Source organism: Leptonychotes weddellii, chromosome 4 (genome assembly GCF_054177405.1).
Source record: "Leptonychotes weddellii isolate Sample4059 chromosome 4, ASM5417740v2, whole genome shotgun sequence".
NCBI classification, from domain to species: Eukaryota; Metazoa; Chordata; class Mammalia; order Carnivora; family Phocidae; genus Leptonychotes; species Leptonychotes weddellii.
Genome location: NC_138372.1, coordinates 105,420,814 through 105,434,265, shown reverse-complemented (window position 1 = coordinate 105,434,265; position 13,452 = coordinate 105,420,814). Strand labels below are relative to the sequence as shown.

The following is a 13,452-nucleotide window of genomic DNA, read 5'->3' as shown; positions in this document are numbered from 1 at the left end:
TGTTTGTAAAATAGTGACCATTTAGACCATCAAAAAAATATAAACAGTGCAGAAGAGAGAGCAGCATTTAAAAGGAATACAAGTGTATACATTTCTCTATGGTTGTATTATCGTGTTTCCCTCGTGTCTTTCTCAATGCACGGCCCTCTTTTCAGTTAACTGGAAAAATCTTGTCCATTAAAGATCAGCTTTGTTTTGTTCCTATCCCTTAAACTATGTGCATGCATCTTTTCATCCTTTCCTGTAGCATGAAAGTGACAAACTCATTTTCCTGGGTACCATTAACCCTTCTAACTATTAATGGATCCCCATATCTGAATCATCTTTGCATTAGTTACTTATAAAGAGCCTACAGCATGCTATGCATTTGCAAGAGAGCTGGGGACCAATGTGAACAATTCAGCTTGGTCCTACTCTGCTGGAGATCGTAGTTTTGCTCAGCACATTACTCTCCCAACATCACCCACCCTATACCTAACATTTCCATTTCTACTTCCTTTTTAAGTCCTCTTTTGTTTTAAATGTTTTCCCATTTAAATTAAAAAAAAAGGTTTTTTTTTGGTCTTATTTCTAATGCCCTAGTTCCCTCTTCTTTTCTTCCTCTCTGCTCACTCTATTCTCCTTCAGTTGTTTTCAGAAACTTGCCTAATCTGGTGCTAGATACTTTTTGGTGAAGCTTGCCCACTCCAAAGAATCAAAAAAGGAACCTGTTGCAGTGTCAATTCCTGAGTCCATCTTTGGAAGTTTCTGGTACAATGTCTGGGCTGGGACCAGGTTGTCTGTAATTTTAATAAACCACATAGATGACTCTGAACATCAGGCAAATTAGGTCACTCTGGGCTACGTGACTTGTAACTCTGGTGTTTCCCCATCTGTCTCCTCTACCTAATGTGGATACTCCCTACATTACAGTCTCCCAGCCTTGCTCTCTTCTTTCCTGCTCTCTTCCAAAGAGACCACCTGGAAATCACCCAGAGAGTAAGGCCCCTGCTTCATGATCCAATCTCTGATCCATATCCAGAACCTGAATCTTTCTAATTATTGTGTTTCCCAGACTTCATTTCTGCTTTTTCATCAACCTAGTGGATATTTCCTCCATCTACCCCATTGCTCAAATTCAACATGTCTGAATGAATTCAGTAATTGAACTTCATTGTCAGACTGGCTTCTCTTCTTAGGTCTCTGGTTTCTATTCATGCCTATCATTTTCTCATTCACCTGGATTTCAAATCTCAGAGTCACTCTTGAGTCCTACCTCTTTTCTATCCCATGTCTACCCGGACAGTCTCCTGCCAATTCTCTCTGCATAGTGTCTCTTGTATTTCTCTCTCTCTTTCTTTCTATTTGACTGCAATTGTCTCTGTTGAGGTCATTTTGACTTCATATCACAACTGCTGCCATTGCTGTTTGCCTCATCTCCCTAATTTCAGACCTTCTCCAGAGATTCAAATTTATCCCACACTGTCCTAATGCTCCATTTCACCAGGATGCCAATGTTCTAATTTAAAAGGAGAAAACTCTCTGTCAAGGGGATACTTGTGCTGTGGCCAGCTAATTTGCTTCTCGAAGGCAAGATAATGGGAAGCCAAATTGTAATCAGAAGGATGATTGGTGTATATGGCATCAGAACAGGGGAATTAATTACAGAATTGAGCTGTCTAATGATATGAAGAGAAGTTAGCTGGATACATTGACTTCCATAAGAAAGATAAATGTATTACTCAGACTACATATATATCATGTCCTTGCACCAGAACACCCTCTTGTGGGATAGTGCTTGGATTGATACTGCTAACATTAACTCTCTATGCCTCTATGGCTGATCCCTTACAAACTGCCCCTGGAGATATTAGCACATCCTTTTAGTTACCATCAAACTGGGTGGCCTGGGAGCCATCCCCTCATTTATAGCTACCTTTACATATCTTTGCTCTGACCCACTACACATTGATTATAAACTTAATTCCTGAGTGGTGGCCTGATGTTCCTTATTCCCAAGTTCTTGGAGGAAAATAGTATCCCAGTAGCCATCATTTATAAAGAATAGTAATATAATAACATTAATAAAATTAGGAAGAAATTACCCACAATCTCACACCCTTTAATGATCATTTTAACATTTTTGTACATCTCTTTCTATCTTAACATGCATTTTGTATCATTATAATTATAGTATACTATCCATAGATAATGCTCTTCTCTCCATTCCAGGCTTTCCAATGGAATACAGTAAAAAACTGAAAGTAAAAGCTGAGAGGCTAGAAAAGATTCAGAAAACAAAAGCTGAGAAATAGGAAGGTTGATAAGGCAGGTATAATGAGATAATAAACTAGAGAATAAAGAATAAATTTTGAGTGAGAGATGTGACAGAAGAGGTTGGCAAATCATTTCTACAAAACTAATGATAAAACTGAACAGAACAGTCAAAAACATTTCTGGCTCCAAAAATTGACCACAAGTAAATAATAAATTGAGACACATTTATTGACAGATAAACTTCTGAATTTCAGGTATGAACAGTAAATTTTGTGGTGTTCTTGTCCAGGGAGGTTGCCTTGCCCAACACTACCCCACCTCTACAAGGATGAAAAGCAGCAGCTCTACTGTGGGGGCTGATTTGATTTAGAGTGGAGGTGGAAAAAAATCCACACTCAGAGGCATTGCCAGTAAAAGTAACAATCTTGTAAACATATGAATAGGGCAGATCTAAGGTTGCAATCCTGGTTGGGGGAGCAGCGGACTAATAGACTGTCCAGAAATTTAACAGGGAGATCTTAAAACTCAAAGAGCCATAGAAGTTGTAGATAAGGTCTTCTTACCTCCTGGCTGATTGGGAGGCTACATTCATGTGCAGGAGTGACCAGAGAGAGGACATGCTTTCCATACACTGATTGGAAGGCTATATGCATGCTTAGGGAAGATGTGAGAGGGCCTGGCAGAAAGCATTAGCCATCAGAATTGAAAATGCCTGAACTTCAAATGTGTTTCCAAACCATGCATGGATACATCTGCATAGGGTTGAACCTAATTGGCATCAGATGTTTGAGCAGTCTTTAACCAATCATTAGCTGACTACTAAGCCATGCAGACACATAGGCAAACTCTAGAAAGTCAGACTAGGAAGTAAAAATAAGATTATAAAAAATAACCAGAGACATCAGCATCTGTCCATCATGGGGGTTACAGATATGGCAGATTTAGTCCAGAGAAAATTACTAAGAACAAACCAGAAAAAACAGACAAAAAAATTCCAGCAACAACTCTCTTACACACACACACACACACACACACACACACACACACAAAATCAGAACCCAGGCCTATTATAATACATTACCTAAAATTCTCAGTATTCTACAAAATATTATGCAATCATGCAGAGAAGCAGGAAAGTGTGACCCACACTGAGAGAAGAAAGCCAACATTATAACTTATAATGCTTACAGTAGGCCTAGATGTTGTATTTAGCAGACCAAGATGTCAAAGCAGTTATTTTAAATATGTTCTAAAGGAAACCATGTTTAAAGAATTAAAGGAAAATCTGACAATGACTCAACAAATATATCAATAAAACAGAAACTTTTAAAAAGAAACAAATGGAAATACTAAAGTTAAAAGATATTTTTTTTAAAGATTTTTTATTTATTTATTTGAGAGAGAGAGAATGAGAGACAGAGAGCACGAGAGGGAAGAGGGTCAGAGGGAGAAGCAGACTCCCTGCTGAGCAGGGAGCCTGATGTGGGACTCGATCCTGGGACTACAGGATCATGACCTGAGCTGAAGGCAGTCGCCCAACCAACTGAGCCACCCAGGTGCCCTAAAGTTAAAACATATTAACTGAAATGAAAAATGCACTAAATAGATTCAACAGCAAAGTTAATATGGCAGACGAAAGGATGGATCACTGCTCTCGCAGATAGACCAAATTTATCCAATTTAAAGAACAGACAAGGAAAAGACAGAAGAAAAATTAACAGACCCTCAGAGATAAGTAGGACAACATCAAATTTACCAACATGATAATGGGAGTCTCAGACGGTGAAAACAGAGAAGTAGAGAGAATATTTGAAGAAATAGGGCCAAAACATCCCAAATTTGATGACAAATATCCAAGAATTCAATAGATAATGAAGATAGACATGAACTTGCTTAACCTGATAAATGGAATCTATGAAAAACTTATAGATAACATTTTATTTCATCCTAAAAGACTGAATGTTTTTGTCTTAAAATCAGGAACAAGACAGGACATTAACTATCACCTTTTGTACTCAACATTGTATTGGAGGTTCTAAGACATGTAGTAATAAAAAAGCAGAAAGAACAAAGAAAGGAAAGAGAGGAAAAAGAGAAAGAGAGAAGAAGGGGAGGGGAAGAGAGAAGAGAGGAAGAGAGGAAGGTTGGAAGGAAGGTCATCCAGGTTTGAAAGGAAGAAGTAAAACAGTTTTTATTTTTTTACTGTCAGATGACATTATCTTGTATATAGAGAATCCTAAGGAATCAACAAAAATTACTAAAAACTAATAAGTGAGTTTAGCAAAGTTACAGAATATGAGATCAATATACCAAAATCAATTTCAAAATACCAGCAGCAAACAATCCAGAAATGAAATTAAAACAATATCATTCACAATAGTATCAAAAAGAATAAATATTTAGGGATAAATTGAACAAAAAGAAAAAGACTTGTACACTGAAGACTACAAAATATTATTGAGAGAATCTAAAAAGATATAAGTAAGTAGACAAATATCCCATGTTTGTGGATTGGAAAAAAATAGTGGAGATGTCAATTCTCCCCAAGTTGATCTATATAGATTCAATAGAATCCTTATCAAAATCCCAGCAGACTTTTTTGGAGAAATTGATAATATGATCCTAAAATTTATACGGAAATGCAAAGGAACTAGAATTGCCAAGACATTTTTGAAAAACAAGAACAAAGTCAGAGCATTTACATTGCCAAATTTAAAAATTTATTATAAAGTCACAGAATCAAGAGTGTGTGGAAGTTGAATAAAGATAAATATGTAAATCAAAAAGCAGAATTCAGAGTCTAGAAATGAACTGTTATATTAATCGTCATTAATATTTTATAATTAAACATTTTTATTTTGAGATCATTGCAGATTCACATGTAGCTGTACTGCATAATACAGAGAGATCTCATGTATTCTTTACTCAGTTTCCCCAATAACATCTTGTAAAACTATAGTATAATATCATAGCCAGGGTACCGACATTGATGTAGTCAAGACAGAGAACATTTCCATCTCCACAAAATTCCTCGTTTCCTTTATAGTCCCACACACTTCTCTTCCCTCCTCTCATTCTGGACCTATGGTAATGACTAGTCCCTTCTCCATTTCTATAATTTTGTCATTTCAAAAATGCTATATAAATGAAATCACATATATGACATTTTGAAACTGGATTTTTTAGCTGGCATCATTCTCTGGAGGTTCATCCAAGTTGTTGAGTGCATCAATAGCTTTTTCTTTTTTATACTGCTGAATTTTTCTTTTTATTTTTATTGCTGAGTAATATTCAATGTATATATCTACCAACAATTTGTGTAACCAATCACCTGTTAAAGGACATTTTGGTTGTGTCCATTTTTGGCTATTTACAAAAAAGTTCACTAAGAAGAATTGTATACAGTTTTTGTTTTGTTTTGTTTCATTTTGAAAGAGAGAGGATGAGTTGGGGGCAGAGACAGGGAGAGAAGGAGAGAGAATCTTAAGCAAGCTCCATGCCCAGCACAGAGCCCATTGTGGGGCACAGGCTCATGACCTTGAGATCATGACCTGAGCCAAAACCGAGTTGGATGCTTAACTGACTGCGCCACCCAGGCGCCCCTGTATACAGGTTTTTGAATAAACACAGTTTTCATTTCTCTGGGATAAATGTCCCAACTGCCAGATTTATAATAGTTGCAGTTTATTTTTTAAAGAATTCAGCAAACTACTTTCTGTATTAGCTGTACCATTTTACAGTCCCATTAGCAACATAAGAGTGATCCAATTTTTCTGCATCTCTGCCGATATTTGGTATTATCACCATTTTTTATTGTAGCCATTTTGAAAGGTACGTAATGACATCTCATGGTGGTTTTAATTTGCATTTTTCTACTGGCTTTGCTGGTACACAGTGTCTTAATTATTACAGCTGTATCCTAGGCCTTAATAATGGAGAGTTACATTCCTCCCATTTTATCCTTTTTTTTTTTAAGGTTGTTCTAGTTATTCTAGTTCTGGTCAATTGTTTTTTGAGAAATGTGTAAAGACATTTCTATGAGGAAAAGATAGTATTTTCAACAAATGGATCTCTGACAATTGGAGATATATATATATGCCAAAAAAATGAACATATATCCTCACATCACACACAAAAGTTAACTTAGATGAATCCTAGACCTAAATGGGAGATCCAAAACTATAATTCCAGGAAAAAATATAAGAGGAAATCTTTATGGCCTTGGATTAGGTAAAGATATCTTAGCTATATATCAAAAGTACAATCCATAAATAAGAAAGACTTCATCAACAGTAAAAGCTTTTGCTCTTTAAAAGACCCCAGTTTAGACAGTCTTTTCAAAACATGGTGTTGGGAAAATTGGACAGCCACATGCAGAAGAATGAAACTGGACCATTTCCTTATACCATACACAAAAATAGACTCAAAATGGATGAAAGACCTAAATCTGAGACAGGAATCCATCAGAATCCTAGAGGAGAACACAGGCAGCAACCTCTGTGACCTCAGCCACAGCAACTTCTTCCTAGACATGTCTCCAAAGCCAAGAGAAGCAAGGGCAAAAATGAACTATTGGGACTTCATCAAGATAAAAAGCTTTTTCACAGCAAAGGAAGCAGTCAACAAAACCAAAAGACAACTGACAGATGGGAGAAGATATTCACAAATGTTTTATCAGATAAAGGGCTAGTATCCAAAATTTATAAAGATATTATCAAACTCAACACCTGAAGAACAAATAATCTAATCAAGAAATGAGCAGAAGACATGAACAGACATTTCTGCAAAGAAGATATCCAAATGGCCAACAGACACATGAAAAAGTGCTCAACATCACTCGGAATCAGGGAAATATAAATCAAAATCACAATGAGATACCACCTCACACCAGTCAGAATGGCTAAAATTAACCACTCAGGAAATGACAGATGTTGGTGAGGATGCAGTGAAAGAGGAACCACTCAGGAAATGAAAGATGTTGGTGGGAATGCAAGCTGGTGTAGCCACTCTGGGAAACAGTATGGAGGTTCCTAAAAAAGTTGAAAATAGAACTACCCTACGACTCAGCAATTGCACTACTAGGTATTTACCCCAAAGACACGAAGGTAGTGATCCAAAGGAGCACGTGCACCCCAAAGTTTATAGCAGCAATGTCCACAATAGCCAAACTATGGAAAGAGCCTAGATGTCCATCGACATCTTCTTTCCATTTGGATAAAGAAGATATGGTGTATGCACACACACACACACACACACACACACACACACACACTGGAATACTATGCAGCCATCAAAAAATTTGAAATCTTGCCATTTGCAATGATGTGGTTGGAACTAGAGGGTATTGTGCTAAGTGAAATAATTCAATCAGAAAAAGATAATTATCATATGATTTCACTCTTACTTGGAATTTAAGAAACAAAAAAGAGGATCATACGGGAAGACAGGAAAAAATAAAACAGGACGAAATCAGAGAGGGAGACAAACCATAAGAGACTCTTAATAATAGGAAACAAACTGAGGGTTGCTGGAGGGGAAGGGTTGGGGGATGGAGTAACTGGATGATGGACATTAAGGAGGGCACGTGATGTAATGAGCACTGGGTGTTATTTAAGACTGATGAATCACTGACCTCTACCTCTGAAACTAATAATACATTATATGTTAATTGAATTTAAATAAAAAAAATTTCAAAATAAAAAAAGATCCCAGTTTAATAAGTAATCACCATTGTTTCACTCTACTTTTAGGAAAGTCTGACTTGGAGAAGGAAAAAAACCTAAGTTATTTATTCCTAGACTCGTCCTATATTTCTCCAAGAATAAGTAGATACAGAATGCTCTTGAGTAATAGAAGTTAGTGAGCTGGAATAATGGAGCCATATAGGTACCAAAAGACCATTTTTCTTCCCTAAAGTGAATTTTCGAAGTTGGTATTTGTTATACAGCCAAGCATTTCCTAAACTAGCTCACAGTCAACTGCTGAAATACTGAGTAATCACCATGCCATCATACCTTTCCAACTTGTGATATATGAATGATATAATATGAATGATTATTTTTGCTTAAAGACCTCAAATTCTCTTATGATGAGCAAATAATATTCTTCAACTTGAATCACAATTGTTTGCAAATTAATTACATCGTGTATCTATGTTTCACTTGCCTGCACAGTAATCATGAAACTCTAAAGGAAATGTGGTGATTTTGTACCTGTATCAATTCAGAGCACAGTTGTGTGATCATTAGTTTGGGTCCCTGAGATGGAATCTTCAAAGTCTAGTCAGTGACAAGAAATTATGCAATTTTTGTCTTTTCCAAGCATATTTTGTATTCTGCTGGTGATAAACTATATTCTGTTGGCAATAAAATGATTGCTCAACAGGACGAATGTGGTATTATTTTCTAAATTCCAGTCTCTCAGATTGTTTAGTATATACCAGCCTTCAACATTTCCATAGTCAGCCATGAGTGTTTATGTAATAATCAAATGAGCCCAATCACTTAAGGGCGACTTTGTTGATGACCTTGTCAGAGGCATTCTGTTTGGCACACAGGGTTGATGGACTCTTGGTCAGCACACAAGTGACAGAAAACACTTCTCTCTCAGTGAATTCACTTCTTTGATTCACAGAGTTCACATTAGAGATTGAGTTGCCAAAACTGATATTCAGTAGTATAGCAAATTATACTTCTGTGTCTCTGACTCATTTCTTCCCAAGGTGTTTGGAGTGGTCATCTGTGGTTTAATTTGCAGAAGACCCCTCATTAGAATGACACAGAGTGCTTCCATACTTGAATTTTTAGCCTGATTTCAATCTCCAAGTGACAATCTTTTCCCTTTTGGCTGAAAGCTAACTGATTAGTTTCACAATTTGCTTATTTTGGCAGATCATATTCATAGGAACCCTTTCCAAAGATGGAAGAGGCACATAAGGAAAGGTAAGAATGAAGATAAAGCTATAAACCACACAGGCTCTCATGTCAGCTGTTCTTCACTGAAAACTACTCAAGCACCACCTCTGGTGATCACCTCAGATGATCATGGGCAAGTCAATTAATATCTCTAAGACTCATCTTTAAAATGGACATTGGTTGTTTTTTTTTTTCTTTTAGTACAAAGAAGATATTATATGTAGAATGCTTAGCATAGGGCCTCACAGATAGTAAATGCTCAATAAATGTTGGCTGTTAGTGGCATTAATTTTTTCATATTTTAAATCCATGATGACAAAGTTTTTTAAGGCCTAATATTTCCTTCACTAAACTTTAAAATCATAAGAACAGTGATAAAGAAATGAAGCACTAAAGCATTGAGCAGGACATCCTATTTAACTTTATAGTTTAAGATTTGCCTACACCTCAAATTTTGGGAATTTGGTTAATGGTTGTATGTATTTAAAAATTGGAGTGGTTACTTTAAGAACTGGCACCGGGAACGTACAACATAAATTTTTCTTAAGTTCCAGTTTCTTCATTGGTAATGTTGGATTAGTAGTGTCTGTCTTATGACTATATCAACAAGTGCACTAGTGATAATGTCAGAAGACTAAACCTACCTCATGGCACACTTTTGGTGATGATCAAAAAGAGTAACAACCTGAAGAGAAGGTGAGGATTCCAGTACTTCTAAGATTAAATTTAAGCACAAGTAGAACAACTTCCACAGCCATATTATTTTTCTGCCTAGACAAATTTCCTTTTTTGAGGTGCAAGGAAAATCTAACAATCTGCCTTGTTACTGGGGTGTTAAAGCCTTTTAATTATTAATGTGGATAGACTTATACCTATCATCTTGCTATTTTGTTTTCCATTTGTTTCATTGTTCTTTGAGTTTTTCTCTCTATTCCCATCTTCTTTTGGATTAATTCAGTGCTTGCAATAATGGATTTTATTTCCTCTATTGACATATTAGCTGTATCTAATTTATTTATTTATTGTAAGATTTATTTGTTTATTTGAGAGAGAGAGGGAGAGGGGCAGAGGGAGAGCGAGGCAAGCAGACTTTCTGTTGAGCAGGGAGCCTGACATGGGGCTTGATCCCAGGACCTCAAAATCATCACCTGAGCTGAAATCCAGAGTCAAGTGCTTAACTGACTGAGCCACCCAGGTGCCCCTCTCTCTTATTTTTTTAAATGGTTGCTCGAAGGCTTACAATAAGCATCATTAACTTACTACCATCGAGCTTTGTATATTATATCATGTCACATATAATGTGATACATTACAGTGCATTATGCGTTTTTTACCCATTGTATGCTTTTTGCTATTTTTGTCATACATTATACTACTACATATGTTATACATACTGTATTATTATTATTTAATTAATCAATTATCTTTTAGAGAAATTGAAAGAAAGAAAATTAGTTTATATTTACCCACATTTTTACCATTTCCAGTGTTCTTCATTGTTTGTGATGATCGTAAGTTCCTCTTGGTAGCAATTCCATTCTTGTAGTGCAGCTCTGCTAGCGATGAATTCTTTCAGCTATTTTATTCCTGAAAATGTTTTTATTTTCTCTGCATTTTTGAGGGATATTTTCACTGAGCATTGAGTTCTAGATTAGCAGGGGTTTATTTTCAAAGCACTTTAAAGATATTATTTTATTGTCTTTTGACTTTTATGATTTCTGAAGACAAGCCCCTGTACATTCTTATTTTTATTTTTCTCATGAAAGCTATGTTTTTTTCCTCTGAATACTTTCAAGGTTTTGTATTTGTCTTTTGCATTCAGTACTTTGACTACAATGTGCCTAGGTATCCTGTTCTTTATCCTGCTTGGTTTTCCCTAGCTTCTTAGATTAGAGAGTTTTGGGGTTTTTGTTTTTGTTTTGTTTTTATTAAATATAGGTAATTTTTGACTCTTATTTCTTCAAGTATTTTTATGCTCCATTTTCTCACCCCTGAGTTTCTGGAACTCCAATTGCATTTAGACTGCTTTATGTTGCCCCACAGGGCATCGATATTTACTTTTCCTGATTTTCTTATCTCTGATCCTCATATTGTAAAAATTCTATTGATCTATCTTTAAGTTTAAGCACTTCTTTTTGCTGCTTACAACCTGCTGTTAAAACCATATAGTGAGTTTTTGATTTCAGATATTGTATTTTTCAATTTTATAATTTCCATTTCATGTGTGTGTGTGTGTGTGTGTCCATCCTTACATTTGACCTTCCACTCTGCAGTAACTTGTGCCTGGTTGAAAAACTTCAGAAGGGAAACTATAAGGAAGAATGATAAAATGAGCAACCAGTTACCCTTTATATAATCAGTAAAACAATATAAATTCCTACATTCCAAAAACATTTGATGTATATAGGTGTTAGTTTTCACATTTGTTCTAAATGAGACTTAAATTTAGAAAATACAGTTTCTAATTGGATCATATAATGTAAAGGCAAATGAAAGTGTGGATATTAAAATATGAGACTTTCACTTATTTAGAAGAATGAAAAGCCTCAGAGTAAATAGCCATGGTTGCCTCCCTCTTCAAAGGTCCTAACAATTATGTTTCTTCCCTTCACTTTGCTCCTGATTCTTAGTCATTATATCCTGGGGGAGGGAGGAGGATGGGCAATCCCTGGCCCTGGGGAAAATCAGAAGAATTGAACTTCCAAAACTGAGGTCAAAAATTTTGGAAAGAAAACATTTTTTAGTCTACCCAAGTCCAATTCAATCTGGACTGTGTTCTAAAGGAAGATTTAGGAGAGACATTTCTCAGCTTTAGGACTAGAGAAAAAGAGCCATGTGAAGTCACCCAGGATGGAAAACTGAGGCTTGAACCTCTGGTCTTTGCCACGTCCCCCACTGGTGTGTTGCAGGGGGAAGTATACAACCCCTTATAGCTCATTTTTGTCTATCCATTTGATTTTTTTATAGTTCCCATTTCTCTGCTATTTTTCACTATTGTACATTCATTCATCTTTCCCTACATCTGGATCATGACTGGCTCTCTTTCTTTGAATTTCTTTTTTACTTTAATTATGAGCTATGCATTCCTGCTTACTTAAACATCTGTTGTATTTATTATTGTTTTATAATTGTGATTTTTGTTGTATATTTTATAGTGTGGATATGTTCTATAGAGTCTGGATTACATTATCTTCCTCTAAAGGGTATTGAGTTTTGTTTTGGTAGCCAGTTGAATTAATGGTGAGTTCTTATCATCCTATGCATCTTTTTTATATTCTTTATTAGGAGAATCTCTTTTGTTTTGAACTTCATCCTAAGGTACCTCTCTTATTCAAGTGTGTGGCTGCTCAGCGAGCAAACTATACTCGATTGGACTGGAGTGCCAATGTTTCTTAGCACTCTGAACCTCTGATGTCACCATATGGGTCTCAGCCCCAAGGCACGTGAGTCTTGCTTCACAGTTATACCCTGCAGATGCATAGCCCTGGGCCCAGAACTCAAGGTTTCTGCAGAAGTATGGAGTGACCCTCTGAGCTTCTCTAATAACCTGTCCTGCAAATTCCAGCTGTCTCAGCAGTCTAGTCTGTTCTGCTCATCTCAGCTAATTGAGACTGCTGCTTTGCTTGGGTTCCACCTCTTTGCCCCAGAAGGAATTTGCCCCCAGGCAGAAAATTGGGTTATTGTGGAGCTTATTTTGTGTGTCTTCCTTCTCTCAGGGATCATAGTTCTGTGCTACCTATTTTTCAATACCTGAAAGCAATTGCCTCATATATTTTGTCTAGTTTATGGTTGTTATTGTGGGAGGGCAAATCTCCTAGTTACTCTGTCAAAGATGGAAGGTGGAAGTTTTATATTTAACTTCCGTATTCTGATTCCAGATGATCAAGGGTAAGCTTTAAATCTCAATATGATTTATCCCAACGCCTTCTTCCCTGGGCCAATCCCTATTCATTGTAAATGTGCTCCAGATAGAAGAGTAAAACATATCTTAAATGAAATATTTTTTTCCTAAGAGAAAACAGTTGATAAAATAAATCTATACAATATTATAAATATTAGAGTCAAGCGTTAACTATTTTTGCTCTGTTTTATTTCTTGATTCTTGTAGATAATTAAGAATTGACTATCTTACTAAGAAGAAAGTATACAGCAATACAAGCCTTTCTCAAGAAACAAGAAAGTTCTCAAATACACAACCTAAATGAGCTGGAGAAAGAACAGCAAATAAAGCCTAAACCCAGCAGGAGAAGAGAAATAATAAAGATCAGAGCAGAAATCAATGA

General features: G+C 36.1%; 1 pseudogene; it reads left to right on the top strand.

The window, feature by feature from the left end:
- Positions 1-13,001: 13,001 nt before the first annotated feature.
- LOC102733292 (large ribosomal subunit protein uL16-like) overlaps positions 13,002-13,452 on the top strand; it is a 29,898-nt pseudogene continuing 29,447 nt past the window's right edge.